A 14,508-nucleotide genomic window follows, 5' to 3' on the forward strand; every position below is an offset into this window, starting at 1 on the left:
CATCATTAACAGAAAGTAGCATAATCTCACATTCTTCTGCAGCTTGAAGAACATAATCCTCCAGATACCGTGGCTTTTGTATCTGTCTTGTTGATTTTCGCAGTGGAATGGGTTGAGTTATTTCATCGATCTCTTCTTCTTCTTCTTCTTCTACTTCTTCGTTATTCTCAGTGTTTTCATTATTCTCTTCTTCTTCTTGATTAACATCATTGTTTCCATTGGTATTGATGATTATGGGTCCTTCGCCTTCATCAATTACTTGACCCCATCTCATGTGAAACATTCCTGGATCCCTACTTGGTCCATCATTAGTTTCTTTCCAGTTCCAGTTTGCTTTTTCATCGAATACCACATCTCGACTCACTATTATTCTTTTCGTTGTTGGATTGAATAATCTGTAAGCTTTGGATCCAGGCTCAATTCCTAGATTCACAAGAGTCTGAGATCGATCATCCAGTTTCTTAAGAGTTGCAGAATCAACTTTTGCGTATGCTTTGCAACCAAACACTCTTAAATGATCTATGTTTGGTTTTCTCTTTCGCAAGCTTTCATATGGAGTCATGTCTTTCAGAGATTTCGTAGGTATCCTGTTTATTAGGTATGTGGAGTGTCGTACATCTTCTCCCCATAGATAATTAGGTACCTGCATAGCCTTTAAAGAACTTCTTGTCATCTCCATTAGAGTTCTGTTTCTCCTCTCCACCACTCTGTTTTGTTGTGGTGTAAATGGTGCTGTGATTTGCCTTTTGATTCCATTTGACTCACAAAACTTGTTGAACTCTAAGGAAGTGAACTCTCCTCCTCTATCAGTTCTAAGCATTTTCACTTCCTCTTTTAACTCTTTTTCTATCAGATTTCTGAAAGCTTTGAATCTGTCAAATGCTTCACTCTTTTCTTTCATAAGAATAGACCACATATATCTTGAGAAGTCATCTATAATAACAAATATGTATTTTTTATTTGCAAGGGTTTGTGGTGTAATAGGACCACATAAATCAGCATGAAGAAGCTCTAAAGGCTTTGAGGCTCTGAATGTTGTTGCTTTTGGAAAACCTTGACGCGTTTGTTTCCCAACTAAACATGATTCACAGATCCTTGATTCATCGTTTATCTGTGGTAGCCCTCGAACCATCTTGTTCTGAGACATTGCCGTTAAAGTTCTAAAGCTTATGTGTCCTAATCTTGCATGCCACTTCCATGTCTGATCTTCCAGTCTCATATTCAGACACAATGGCCTTCCAATCATGAGACTTATCTTGTAGAGTCTATTCTGTGAACGTGAGACTCTAACTAAAAGTCTTCCACTTGGGTCATGAACTGTTAGATAATCTTGTCGCATTCTAACATCACATCCAACTTCTGTAGTTTGTCCTACACTTAGAATATTGCTTTGTAAGTTTGGGATGAAGTAGATGTTTGTGACAAGTTTTTGTTCTCCGGTCTTGCTCTGAAATAGAATTGATCCTTTCCCTTCAATTTCTACAGAAGATCCATCCCCAAACTTCACTTGTCCTTTGATTTTCTCATTGAGTTCAGAAAAGTAGTGTCTCTTACCAGTCATGTGATTGCTGGCTCCATTATCTAAATACCAGATTCCTTCTTCTCCATCCTTTGATTCGTAGTTCTTTGGTATTAGTTTCTCTTCGTTTAAGAATACAACTTCGTGCATGAAAAGAGCTGTATCTGCTTCCCTTGTTTCATTCTTGTTTGCTTCTTCCATCTTTTGTATTCTTTCAGGGCATACAGAGGAGAAGTGTCCTGGTTTATCACATTTTTAACAAATAATGTTTGATCTATCCTTCTTTTCTTTCTATTGGTTTTGATCATTCTGACTTGTTGTTCTATCTTGTGAGTTAAACCTTCCTCTCCTTCCTCGGCCTCTGTTTCCTCTACCATCTCTTCCACGACCTCTTCCTCTTGTCGCAGAGTTTTGTTGGTAAGAGTTTGTGTACAAGAGTTTTCCTTGAGTTTCTCCATTGTTTTCTTCATCAAGGATTCTTTCTTCATATGGTTTCAATCTTCCAATTATATCTTCATAGCTAGTCTTCTTTAAATCTAAGACTTGTTCGAGAGAAACTATGATATGAATATACTTGGATCTTGGTAAATTATTGAGAAACTTCTTTACCAGTTTATCTTCATCAATGGATTGTCCAAGTGACGCCGCTTTTGAGGCTATCTCTGATAGCTTTCCTGCAAAGCTATCAATAGTATCAGTGTCTTTCATCTTCATTCTTTCAAATTCAGACATTAAGGTTTGCAGACGGGCTTCTATAACTCGATCAGCTCCGAGATTACGTGCCTTTATTGCATCCCAAATTTTCTTTGAAGTTTCCTGTTCACCAACTTGTAGAACAAGACATTCTGGTATTGCTTGAAAGAGTAATCCAATGGCAACATTGTTTTTGTCTGGGTCCAATGTATCAGGATCAATTGTTTCCCAAACTTTGTAGATTTTCATAAGTACCTTCATTCTCATGGCCCATACTGTATAGTTTGTGGCGTTGAGGATTGGAACTTGTATTGATGGTGGCGTGAACTGTTTTGCACCCACAATGGTGGTTTCGTTTTTCATGGCTCGGAAAGAAGCTCTGATACCAATTAATGACAACTGCAAGATGAAACTTAGCTTATATAAAGACAACTCTCTTTATTGATGTTTAGAAAATCTCTCAAAACTAAACACAAGCTCTAATCTTGCTCATATGATCAACCACAACTTTGGTGATCATATATATATATAGAACTATGAATTCCTTTTCCTAATCCTATTATCTTATTACATGTCTTTCCTTTTCTTAGAACTAGATGACTTCTAATTCCCTTAGGATTACATCAATTTCCTAATCTTGTCCTAACCAGCTTGTTAGTGACTTCTATGTTGAAGTTTAACCAACAGAGGTTCAGTATAGCCATTTTGTTTTCAGGCTGGACTTCAAGGATTGGGACAAAATGAGACATTTAGTTGCTGATGCGGATGAGGTTATGCCTCATCGTCGGAACCCGGCTGAAACTGAGAGTGCTCCTCCTTGCAAGTAACCATAACTGTGGGTAACTGATAGAATGGCTTAGAGGGTGTTTTGGTAGTCTTTTGCACAGCTAATTTTAAAGTCAACACGTAATTAGATTTCAGGCTGTTATATGATTGTAAAGGTTTTATAGAAAATGAGGTCTTAAGGGATAGAAAGTGTTAAGAAGGATGGGTTTATGGTCCATATGTTATGTAAAGTCACGTTACAAATTTGATAATGAAAAACTAATTATTAACTGCGTTGTCTTTTCCATTTTGTTGTTTCTGCACCTAGCTTTCTGTTGTCTGAAACTGTTAAGCCTTTTCATATTGCCATTTGCCTCTCATGTATTACAGACATTTTCAAGCAGTTGGTAGTAAAATGTGGGAAGGGATCATGTATAACAGTGTAGGGGGTAGTAGAATGTGGGGGAAGCCGGGAAGGGTTTGAACATTTTGTGTTTGGCATATCAAATTGCATTTTGGACCTTGTTCAGGTATTTTAGCATTTGAATTTTGAAGCAAACTGCCCGATAAAAATGTGGTTTCAACAGTCTTCTTTGAAATTGCCGAACTCAACATCAATGCGTAGTCTGGCTCCGCTCACTGCACAAATAGTTTGTTGGATACGTACTGCCTGACTGAAGTAGCAATGGCAGTAAGGAGTCAGCATGCCATGATGATGCCAACTCAGGGAACTTGCGAGCAGATTGTGTGAAAGTTTAGTTGGTCAGGTTTTCCGAGAAGCAAACTTGGCAAGTTGTTGCACTGGTGTTTCCTCAAATAGCCAACAGAGTGAACCATGATTGAGGGTGACCTAGCAGTGGACCAGATAAAGTCAGGTGAAAGAAAAAGGAAAGATACCGAGTATCCACAAAAAACACACTATAAGGTACTTTTGGTAGTTTATACAAATATGAAAAATAAAAAATGTATACTTCTCTATATGATACAATTGCCTGTGTTTTATACTAACAATGCCAGCCATGTATGTTGATTTTTTTACAGGTCACTGTGGAATAATTCTTTAAGCGGTTCTGTGCCTTCTACACTTCGGGTGAAATATAAATTTCAGCTCTGGTACAACATTTACACTGTAAGATCTAGATAACATAATCAGTTCTTCCGTAAGTCTTAGGTCTTTATCATTTTTTGAATTCGAAATAATGTCATGTTTCTGGATAGGCTCGCATGCTTTGTGTGTGATTTAATGTGAATGCGTGATGCTGCAATCCTGTGTGTTCTATCAAGATTGAGACATTCACGAAACGTTTATTCCCTAACACTTCTAGTGATACTGATCCACCTAAACATGCTACTGGTGTGCTTCTGCGAATCAATCTAACACTTCTAGTGATACTGATCCACCTAAATATGCTACTGGTATGCTTTGGCGACTCAATCTACCAAAAAATGTCGTCACTTTGGGGTATGCCTCTCTGGGGTATGCTACCTTTTTTTTATGGGTTTACGTTGATGCTTGCTTTTAGTCCAAGTGATGTTTCTCCTGGAAAATAGTGAGTGAAAAAGGTTCTCTTGGAGCAGCACCCGGTGGTGCCAAGGGTTCGGATAAGAAACTGAAATTTGGTTACTGTCAGTGCCATGTATTATGCCTACATCAAATGTTTCCTTTTATGTAATTGTAAGGTATCCAATATCACACCTCGAGCCGAAATATGTATTTGGGAATGTTTGACTTAGTTCATAATCAGTTTCTTAGTCCCATAATCACTGTGCTTGATGTCCTGTTATTAGTAGATGTAGTTGCAGGAAATCCTACACTACACCCCTCACAAGATTTCATTAACATTCAACTCATTTTAGATGAACAATCTTAATTTTATTGATGAATCTTTGAACAATCTTACAAGAAAAGATAAAAGAATCAAGAATAACCAATGTTCTCGATTTTCTCTCTCCTATTTACTTGCTTTTCACTCAGAAAAAGATCTCCTCTTTCCTTTACAACTGAACGACTATTTATAGGAAATTACATAGTGGATGACAGCTAATCTGTCCTTTATTTTCGGATATGGCTTGCGACATTCTCGCAACCTTACAAATGTTAAACTCGCAAACTCTCTATCTTACGCAGGACTATCACATCTTTCTCATGATTTTAGCTGACGTTGTTTATGATGTCATTTCTGAAATTGTTTTGCGACGCTGTTGTGTTGTGTTGCGTTGCTGACAATTTCGCTGAGACATTATCGCTGCGAGATTATGATCCTACATCTTGCCTCTTCTCATATCTTCTCTGCGAAGTAGAGAATGATGTGAGAAATGCCGCAGTTATCCATCATTTCATATTCTGCATTTATCACACGTATCCTTTTTCCCATCTGTATCTTGACACGTCTCTTGTAACTGCTGATTTCTAACCGCTTACATCTTTCCGCATTAATCGTGTTTATCTTCTCGATAAAAAATTTCCTCTATATATACTCTTTCTCACTCTCTTTTTCTCTCTTTTTATTTTCTCTGCAACTTCATCGTTCTTCTGCAAATTCCATTATTGCAACTTTTCTTCTTTCTTCTTCTTTCAATCTTCTTTCTTCTTCTTCATCTCCATATTGTTCCCTCAGTAGATCTTCATCATTTGTAATTTTCTTCGAAATAATCTTCCTGCTAGTGTTTTCCATGGATTCATCAAGGTTAGTTTTCTTTTTTCTTTCTTATGGGTTTTGCTGAAATTAATCTTGCTTACTGCCTTATTTGATGTTGTTTATGTGATTCCCATACTGTTATTATTTCAGCAAAAGCGCCTCTAATAGTAAATTTACGGTTCAGAACCCTAATATTCCCAAACCGCAGCATAAGATTGTTGTACTCAAAAGAAAGTCTGCGAATCAGAAGGTAGTAAGAAACATTATTCTTCTCTAATAACAATATTGCCTATATTTCTTATCTGGATTGTAATTCACAGGGTGATAAGGATGTCAATAGACCTCTCAAGAAATCTCGTCACCTTAAAACTGTTGAAACCTCTGTTTCATTTCACTCACTTATCCCTTCTAAATCTCCTACGACATCTTCGCAAGTTAAACCATTATCTCCAATTCGAGAAAAAGCTGCCTCAGACTTCATTTCTTCAGCTGACCTTTCAATGATTGAAACCCCCATTATTGATCCTTCTGTGAATGAAACTTCTGCTCTCCCTATTGATAATGTTTCTCAACCTTCTATCATTACCAGTTCTCTACCTGAGCCTCTTCCCTTTTCCAAAGAAACTGTGGAAGAAATAGATATTGCTTTCAAAGTTTTGTCTGAAGTCCTGGATGATGGCGAAAAGTCTCCAATTGATCCTGTCAAGTCTGGTATTTGCGAAATTCTGAGTAAGTATTTCGGTTCTGATAGAGCTGCTTCGCAAACAGCTTTGGAAAAAGAGTGTAATGCCCTTCGTCTCGAAAATCAAAAGATTCAGAATGTTTTCCTGGATCGTGACAATCTTCGCAAGAAGAATGATGAATTAAGAGGTATGATTTCCTTATCTGTATCTTCAACTTGCCTTTCTAATGATTTTATCCTTCCCATATTTAATTATCCTTAAAATCCCTCTTTCGCATGTTAAGCCTTAAACTAGAAACGAATAATGGAGATATATCAATTTGAATCTGCTGTTGAAGAAGCCCGCGTTGATAAAGAAATTTTGATGGATCAATATAACCAATTAGATAACCTCCATTCATATGTTGTTGATCATATTACCAATGAAAATACCCAATTAGTTCAGAGGCAAGACTTATTAAGTAATGAAATATCTCGCCTTTCTTACTCTTTAACTAAAGCTAATTTAGGGATGGAAAAAATTTATCAGATGAGAATAAAACCTTATCTCAAGAGAAGCGAACTTGTTTAAACAAGATGGCGATATCTTCGCAACAACTTAGCATTCTTCAGAAAGTATGTGATGACCAAGAACAATCTCTTCGCTCTTTGAGAAATGAACTTAAAGAAGTAACAGAGTCATCTATCGCTGAAAAAGATACACTCATTCAAGGTAGAATAACTTTAAGTGTAAAGGCGAATCAAATTAAAGAACAATATTCCAAATTAGAAGAATCTCATTCTTCTCTTGCGAAGAAAAACGCCTTTCTTATTTCTAAAGAGAAAAATCTTCAGTCTCGACTTAAAGGTTTAGTTGGAGATAAATTTGATGACGCAATGAATCGTTGGGAGAATAGTTGTCTGACCTTGATTCAACACCTTATTTCGCAAAAGGAAGGTAGTCATAATAATTTGACTGCCTTAACTATTTTTCTTTGTCATATCTTTTTGATTCTTCTCTTATCTATTGAAATTTTGTATTCTACCTTTCGCAGAGTCTGAGAAAAATCTTCATTCCTCCATTTCTGTTTTGGAGGCTAAATATGCCAAAATTCGCAAAGAAAATGCATTACTGTCTCTGTCCTTACTGGTTCTCGCGACCGAGCAGAAAGAAGACTTGATTATCTTGCTTACTTTAAGGATATTCAAGATAGGAATCATCAGAGAGCACTTCTTCGTCAAGTTCATCTCCGGCTGAAGTCCTTGTAAATGATATTTTATTGTCTAAATCTCTTCCTCCTACATCAATCGAACCTTTGGAAGTAGATGATGATGAAGTTCCTCGTCCTGCTGAGTGATTATGATTATGAAAGTGGTGCAGAGGATAGTTTTTGGAAGATGGAGAAGAATTCCTTCTAAGGAAGCAACTCTGGTGTTAATGAAAAAAGAAATCTCTTCTGAAGAAGTAATTGCTGGCGATAATCAAGGTGCTAATCAAGGCGAAGATCAGAATCGAAATGAAGGAGAGCTTGGCGATAATGAGAACATTGGCGAAGAACGTCTATTATCTCCTTCTACTGGAATTAATACTGAAGCATGAGCTTCTTATCTAGTTCTATCTTCTTGAATTGTCTCATCTTTATTACTTTTTGCGAATAATATTCTTCAACCAACTTTGGAATCAATTTTCCCTTTTAGTATTTTGCTGGAGAAAGATAATGCCTCTTGTTTATTGATTCCCATACTTGCCTCTCATTATCTTTCTTGCGAAAAATATCTGTTATGAATACTTATAAATATTTTTTTTGTCATGTGGTCTTATTTTGCCTTCCTAATTAAAGGTCTTATTATGCCACCTCTTGTCATTGCGACAAAATCGCAGGACGTCTTGCACTTTCATGCAAAACCCATTGATCTTGCCTTAACTTTTTCTTTTGTATTATGGCCTCTTCAGGAATGTTGCGACAATATGACAGGCCTAAATATTCTTGCGAAAATAAAGCCCCATGATATTGCCGTCTTGCGAAGAAATCGCAGGACGTCTTCACACTTTCATGCGAAAACCCATTGATCTCGTCTTATCTTTTTCTTTTGTATTATTGCCTCTTCAGGATTGTTGCACAAATATGAAAATCCTTAATACCCTTGCGAATAAAAAGCCTCATGACATTTGCGTCTTAAGACACTTATCAGCTCCCTAATGGAGGGTGCCACCCTTATCTTCCCCCTGGTTGCCCCTTCAAGGAGGCGTACTTCTACCATACAAGGTTAGCTCCTCCCATTCAGTCTTAACAACGACCAGTTATTTTCGCAGCCTCTTATCCCTTTTACCTATAGGGATTATGGTTACGAGACTGCACCCTAAGTGGGGTTTTCTTCGGGCCGAGTGCAGTATAATCCAAGACTTGTCAAGAATGGCAAGGTACGCTTCAAACGCCCCTGGCACTCTTGACTCAACCGTGTACCTCGACGCCTTGATCAGATTCTGCACTCCTTGGGAGAGTCCTTATTACCTTAGTCTCCCAACTTAATTCATATGCTTAAGCCGAGAATCCAAGGTGCCTCTCCCGGATGGGCTTTATTGACCCCAAATCTTCATGACTCAGGTTCCGGTGGCGGTGTAGCCTTTCCCTAAGCCATGCAACAGGTACCCCCTTATATGACATACTTTAGGTCTTACATTTGCCTCTTGCGAAATTTTATTCGCGAACTAGGGTGTACGCCATAAAGGTTCGCCTCTTTCTTTTATGTCATTGTTCTATGATTATCTCTGCGAAATTTTCGCACATCATGATCTTATTTTGATATGAATAATCTCACAATTATTCTTTCATAATCCATAACTTCTCAAAGCTTCTTACGGATAATATCTTTTTAAGTACAACCTGTTCCATGGTCTGTCAAGTCTATGACCAACATCTCTACCTTCTGGATCCATTAATTTATAAGCTCCTGTTCCAACTGTCTCCTTAATGATGTAAGGTCCATCCCATTTTTTCGCTAATTTTCCACCATTTTCTCGCTGATATATTGGTGTCTCTCGCAGAACTAAATCTCCTGGTTGGAATTCGCGTACTTTGACACGTTTATTATATTCTCGGGATAATCTTCGCTGATAATTCTCCATATGTTGTAAAGCTCTTTCTCTTTTTTCTTCTAATTCATCAAGTTTGTTTAAGATCAAACCCGCACTAAGATTTTTCTCCCAAGCTTCTCTCTTTGTTGTCGGAATAACAACTTTTGTTGGTAACACCGCTTCAACTCCGTATGTTAAACAAAAAGGTGACATTCCAGTAGCTTCTCTTCTAGTTGTATTATAAGCCCATACTGCATTATGTACTTGTTCGCACCATGTTCAATCATGTCCTTCCAATTTCTTCTTTAATATATCTGCAATTGTTTTGTTTGTTGCCTCTACCTTCCCATTAGCTTGTGGATACAAAGGAGTAGACTTTCCACATTTTATCTTAAATGCATTAAGTAACATTTCTATGTTTTGTCCTTCAAACTGTTTCCCATTATCAGATACCAACTGCGCAGGAATTCCAAATCTGCAAATGATATTTTCGAATATGAATATAAAGATATCTTTGTCGCGAATATGATGTACTGCCTTCACTTCTGTCCATTTTGTGAAATAATCGGTTGCGACTATTAAGTATCTTTTTTGTCTAGAACCTGGTAAAAATGGCCCCACAATATCTAAGCCCCATTTTCCAAAAGGACACACACTGGTTGAAGATGACAATGGTGCTCCAGGTGCATGTATTTTCTTTTCATGTCGTTGACAATCTTCGCAACGTCTTGATATTTTTTTTTGCATCTTCGTGCATGTATGGCCAGTAATAGCCTTGCATTTTTCTCTGTGCGCCAAATATCTTCCTCCGCTATGATTTCCAGCATCCTCACTATGTAACATTTTTAGCACTTTTTCTCCTTCCTCTCGTGTCAAACATCTGAGTGATGGTCCATTAAAGGATTTTCGGTATAGCAGCCCATCTCTTAATTCATAATTCGTTGCGCGGATTTTTAACTTGTGTGTTTCCAATCTATTTCTTGGTGTTTCTCCTTTCGCCAAATATGCATGAAGTTTTGTTCTCCAATCTGCGATATTGTTTGTTTGTTCTTCTTCTTCTTCATTGTTTATTATCATCACGTCCACTTCTTCTTCTTTATTGATTGATGATGACAGAAGTGTTTGCATTTTTATGCATCTCGCAGTTGGATCTGTCATCATGCTTGAGATGAAAGCAAAAGCGTCTGCGAGTCTGTTATCCTTCCTTGAAATGTGCCTCCATTTTATTTTTGGGATTTTCGCTGACAATTCAACGAGCTTCTTATATTTATTCAAGGATGGTTCATTTGTAGTGTACTCTCCCTTTATTTGGAGAATAACTAGCTACGAATCACTAGTGATCCTGGCATTTTCTAGTTTCATTTCTATTGCGAATTTTAAGGCATGTATCACAGCTTCATATTCCGTTTCATTATTAGTGGATGCGAATTCCAATGTGAATGAAAAAGCTATCTTCACTCCTTCTGGCGAAATTAAAACAATTCCAACTCCATTGCCTTCTCCATTTGATGATCCATCTACCAATATCTCTCATCTATTTGGTTCTGTTAATAAATCTTTTGGATCTCCGTGTTCTTCTTCTATATCCATCATTTCTTCTACCGCTTCATCTTCTTCTAAAGGAAATTCTGCCAAGAAATCTGCAACAACTTGTGATTTTGGTGAAGACAAAATTTCATATTTAATATCAAAGTGTCCTACTTGTGCATTCCATCTCTCCACTCTTCCTGATCTTTTAGAATTCTTCATCACTGATTCAATTGGTACTTTTGTTAATACCTTTATCTTGTGCGCTTGAAAATATATGTGGAGCTTAAATGATGCATAAACTAATGCTAAGATTAACTTCTCAATCTTTGAGTAATTCTTCTCGGCAGTATTAAAAGTTTTTCTAATGTAATAGATGGGTTTCTCCACTCCTGCGTCTATTCGCAATAACACAACACTTAATGCATGCGACGTCGTCGCAAGATAGATCAATAATTCTTCTCATGATTCTGCCTTTTGTAAAATAGTTGTATTCATAAGATGTTTTTTGATCCCTTGAAAAGCTTTTTCGCATTCATCAGTCCATTTAAATTTCTCCCCCTTCTTGAGTATATCGAAAAAATATTTGCATTTGTCTGATGATCGCGAAATGAATCTCCCCAAGGAAGCTAAAAGTCCATTCAACTTCTGTACATCTTTTATTGTTGCGGGTGTTGGCATGTCATGATCTGCTTGCACTTTTTCTGGATCAACCTGTATTCCTTCCTTTGATACAATGTAGCCTAAAATTTTTCCCGATGCAACTCCAATAGTACACTTCTCAGGATTCAGTTTAATGTTATACTGCCGAATTTGTTCAAAAATCTCCCTCGGGTCCTGTACATGGGCTTTGGCTTCTTTACTCTTTACTAACATGTCATCCACGTATACTTTTAATGTTTTGTGTATCCATTTCGCGAACACCTTCTCTACCATTCTTTGATATGTTGCTCCTGCATTTCGCAAACCAAATGGCATTTTTGTGTAATAATATAAACCTCTTGGAGCGAAGAAAGAAGTATGTTCTTGATCTTCTTCAGCGAGAGGGATTTAGTTATATCCTTTGTACCCATCTAAAGACGATACCCTATCATTTCCCGCTGCGGATTCCACCATTTGAGGAATATCTGGTAATGGAAAACTATCTTTAGGACAAGCTTTGTTTAAATCAGTGAAATTTATACAAATCCTTATTCCTTTGTTTTTCTTTGGGACAATGACCATATTCGCTATCCATTCTGGGTATTTAGCTTCTCTTATGATTCCTGTATCGAGCATTTTCTGTAGTTCTTCTTCTATTTGGGAATGGTAAGTTGTTGCGATTTTTCTTATTCTTTGTTTAAATGGTATCACATTCTTATTAATCTCCAACTTGTGACATGCAATTGATGGATCTATTCCCGGTATTTCATCCATGCTTCCTGCGAAAACGTCTTTATATTCTCGCAAAAGGTTAACAGTTCTTTCTTCTTCTTCTACATCCATCTTGGTTCCAATTCTCAATATTAGAGGTTCTTTTATAGTCCCAACGTTTAATTATTTTGTTGGTTCTGCGGCAGTGTAACTGGACTTGGATTCTCTCATTGGTGTTGGTTCTTTTATTGTTTTCACAGGTCCTTCTCCATCTTCCGAAATTTCGCTGGGTATTCCTTTGCCTTCTTTTTCCCTTATCATGTATACTCTAAATTCTTCTTCTTTCTTTGCCTCCTTTTCCAACTTTCTGCGAAATTGTTTTCTTTTTGCTTGTCCTTCATAATGCTTTACTTCAATTTGATGACATAATTTCTCATTGTCAACATCTCCTCTGATTTCACCTATTCCATTTGGTGTGGGGAATTTAATACATTGATGCAATGCTGATACTACAACCTTTATCGCATGTATCCATGGTCTTCCTAACAACATATTATATGGCGATTCCATATCCACCACGTATAGTGTCACGTGTGTTTCGATCTGTCCTAGTTGAATTCGTACTACTATTTCTCCTTTAGCTTTTGTTGTGGATTTTCCGAAGCCATGAACTAGATATGTTGAATTGGACATTTCTTCATCTTTAAATCTCATTCCCCTGAACGCATGATAGAATACTATATCCACTGAACTTCCTGTATCGACTAAAGTTCTGTTCAATATCCATTCTTCCGTGGATTCTGTTGTTGTTCCCTTCTCTTTTCGCATAATAGGCATTGTAATAACCAATGGAGATGTGTGGTTCAAATTTTCTTTTGGTATTTTTGCCGCCATGAATGTGATTTTTTGCTTTTCCAAATCTTTCAAGGGTGATGTCTTTTCTACTGCCATAACCTTCCTTCCTTCAAAATTTCGTTTATGTATTCTTCCTTTGATGTTTTCATGGAATTCATTAATCATTGTTTTTGTTATCATATTACACTCCAATCTTTTGTCATCTTCATTGACTCTAATCATTTTTCTTTTAACTGGTTCACTGATTTATTTAATCACTTTCTTGATTTGAACAATTTCAACAACAATCTTCAACTTTCGATCTTCATCTCCCTGTTTCTAGCGCCATTATGTAGTTGCAGGAAATCTTACACTACACCCCTCACAAGATTTCATTAACATTCAACTCATTTTAGATGAACAATCTTAATTTTATTGATGAATCTTTGAACAATCTTACAAGAAAAGATAAAGGAATCAAGAATAACCACTGCTCTCGATTTTCTCTCTCCTATTTACTTGCTTTTCACTCAGAAAAAGATCTCCTCTTTCCTTTACAACTGAACGACTATTTATAGGAAATTACATAGTGGATGACAGCTAATCTGTCCTTTATTTTCGGATATGGCTTGCGACATTCTCGCAACCTTACAAATGTTAATCTCGCAAACTCTCTATCTTTCGCAGGACTATCACATCTTTCTCATGATTTTAGCTGACGTTGTTTATTATGTCATTTCAGAAATTGTTCTGCGACGCTGTTGTGTTGTGTTGCTGACAATTTCGCTGAGACATTATCGCTGCGAGATTATGATCCTACAGTAGAGATCATGAACTGGCTTTCATACCCAATGATCTTTCTATTGTGGATATGGATATTCTTGAAATGTGCCACTGCTGAATACTTCTATGTAGCACCTAAGAGATTCTGTAAACCTTTTATGTGAAAGTTTAGTTGGTAAGGTTTTGCTGGATCAGAACTTCGTATTGTGTGGCATTGCATAGTCTGCTCACTGCACAAATAATTTGTTGGGTGCTACTACCTGCTGAAGTAACTACCGCAGAAAGTAGGAATCAGCATGCCATGAAGATGCTCACTCAGGGAAATTCAATTCAAGTCTCTATCAATGAAAGGAAAAGCTGAACTAAAGAGGCAGCAAGAGGCAGAGGGGGCAGATGAGCTTTTGCTTAATTTCCCCAGTCTCGGTAAGCCTTTTGCCCGTGGCAGTGATAGTAGTTTATCCCTGTCCTTCATACCGGTTTGTCCGGTGCAGTTATTAGTATGTGGCTGAAGGCGGGTTTTGCTCATTCGTAAAGAGTCAAATTTCTCCATCTCACACCAGTCATCTTATGGTGCTTATATGTTTATTCTTATCAATATACCAACTTACAACACGTTTGTTTTTTCCTCTATATAGGTAGAGTGTTCTATATAGAAGTT

The sequence above is a fragment of the Papaver somniferum genome, chromosome 9, assembly GCF_003573695.1.
Source record: "Papaver somniferum cultivar HN1 chromosome 9, ASM357369v1, whole genome shotgun sequence".
NCBI lineage: Eukaryota > Viridiplantae > Streptophyta > Magnoliopsida > Ranunculales > Papaveraceae > Papaver > Papaver somniferum.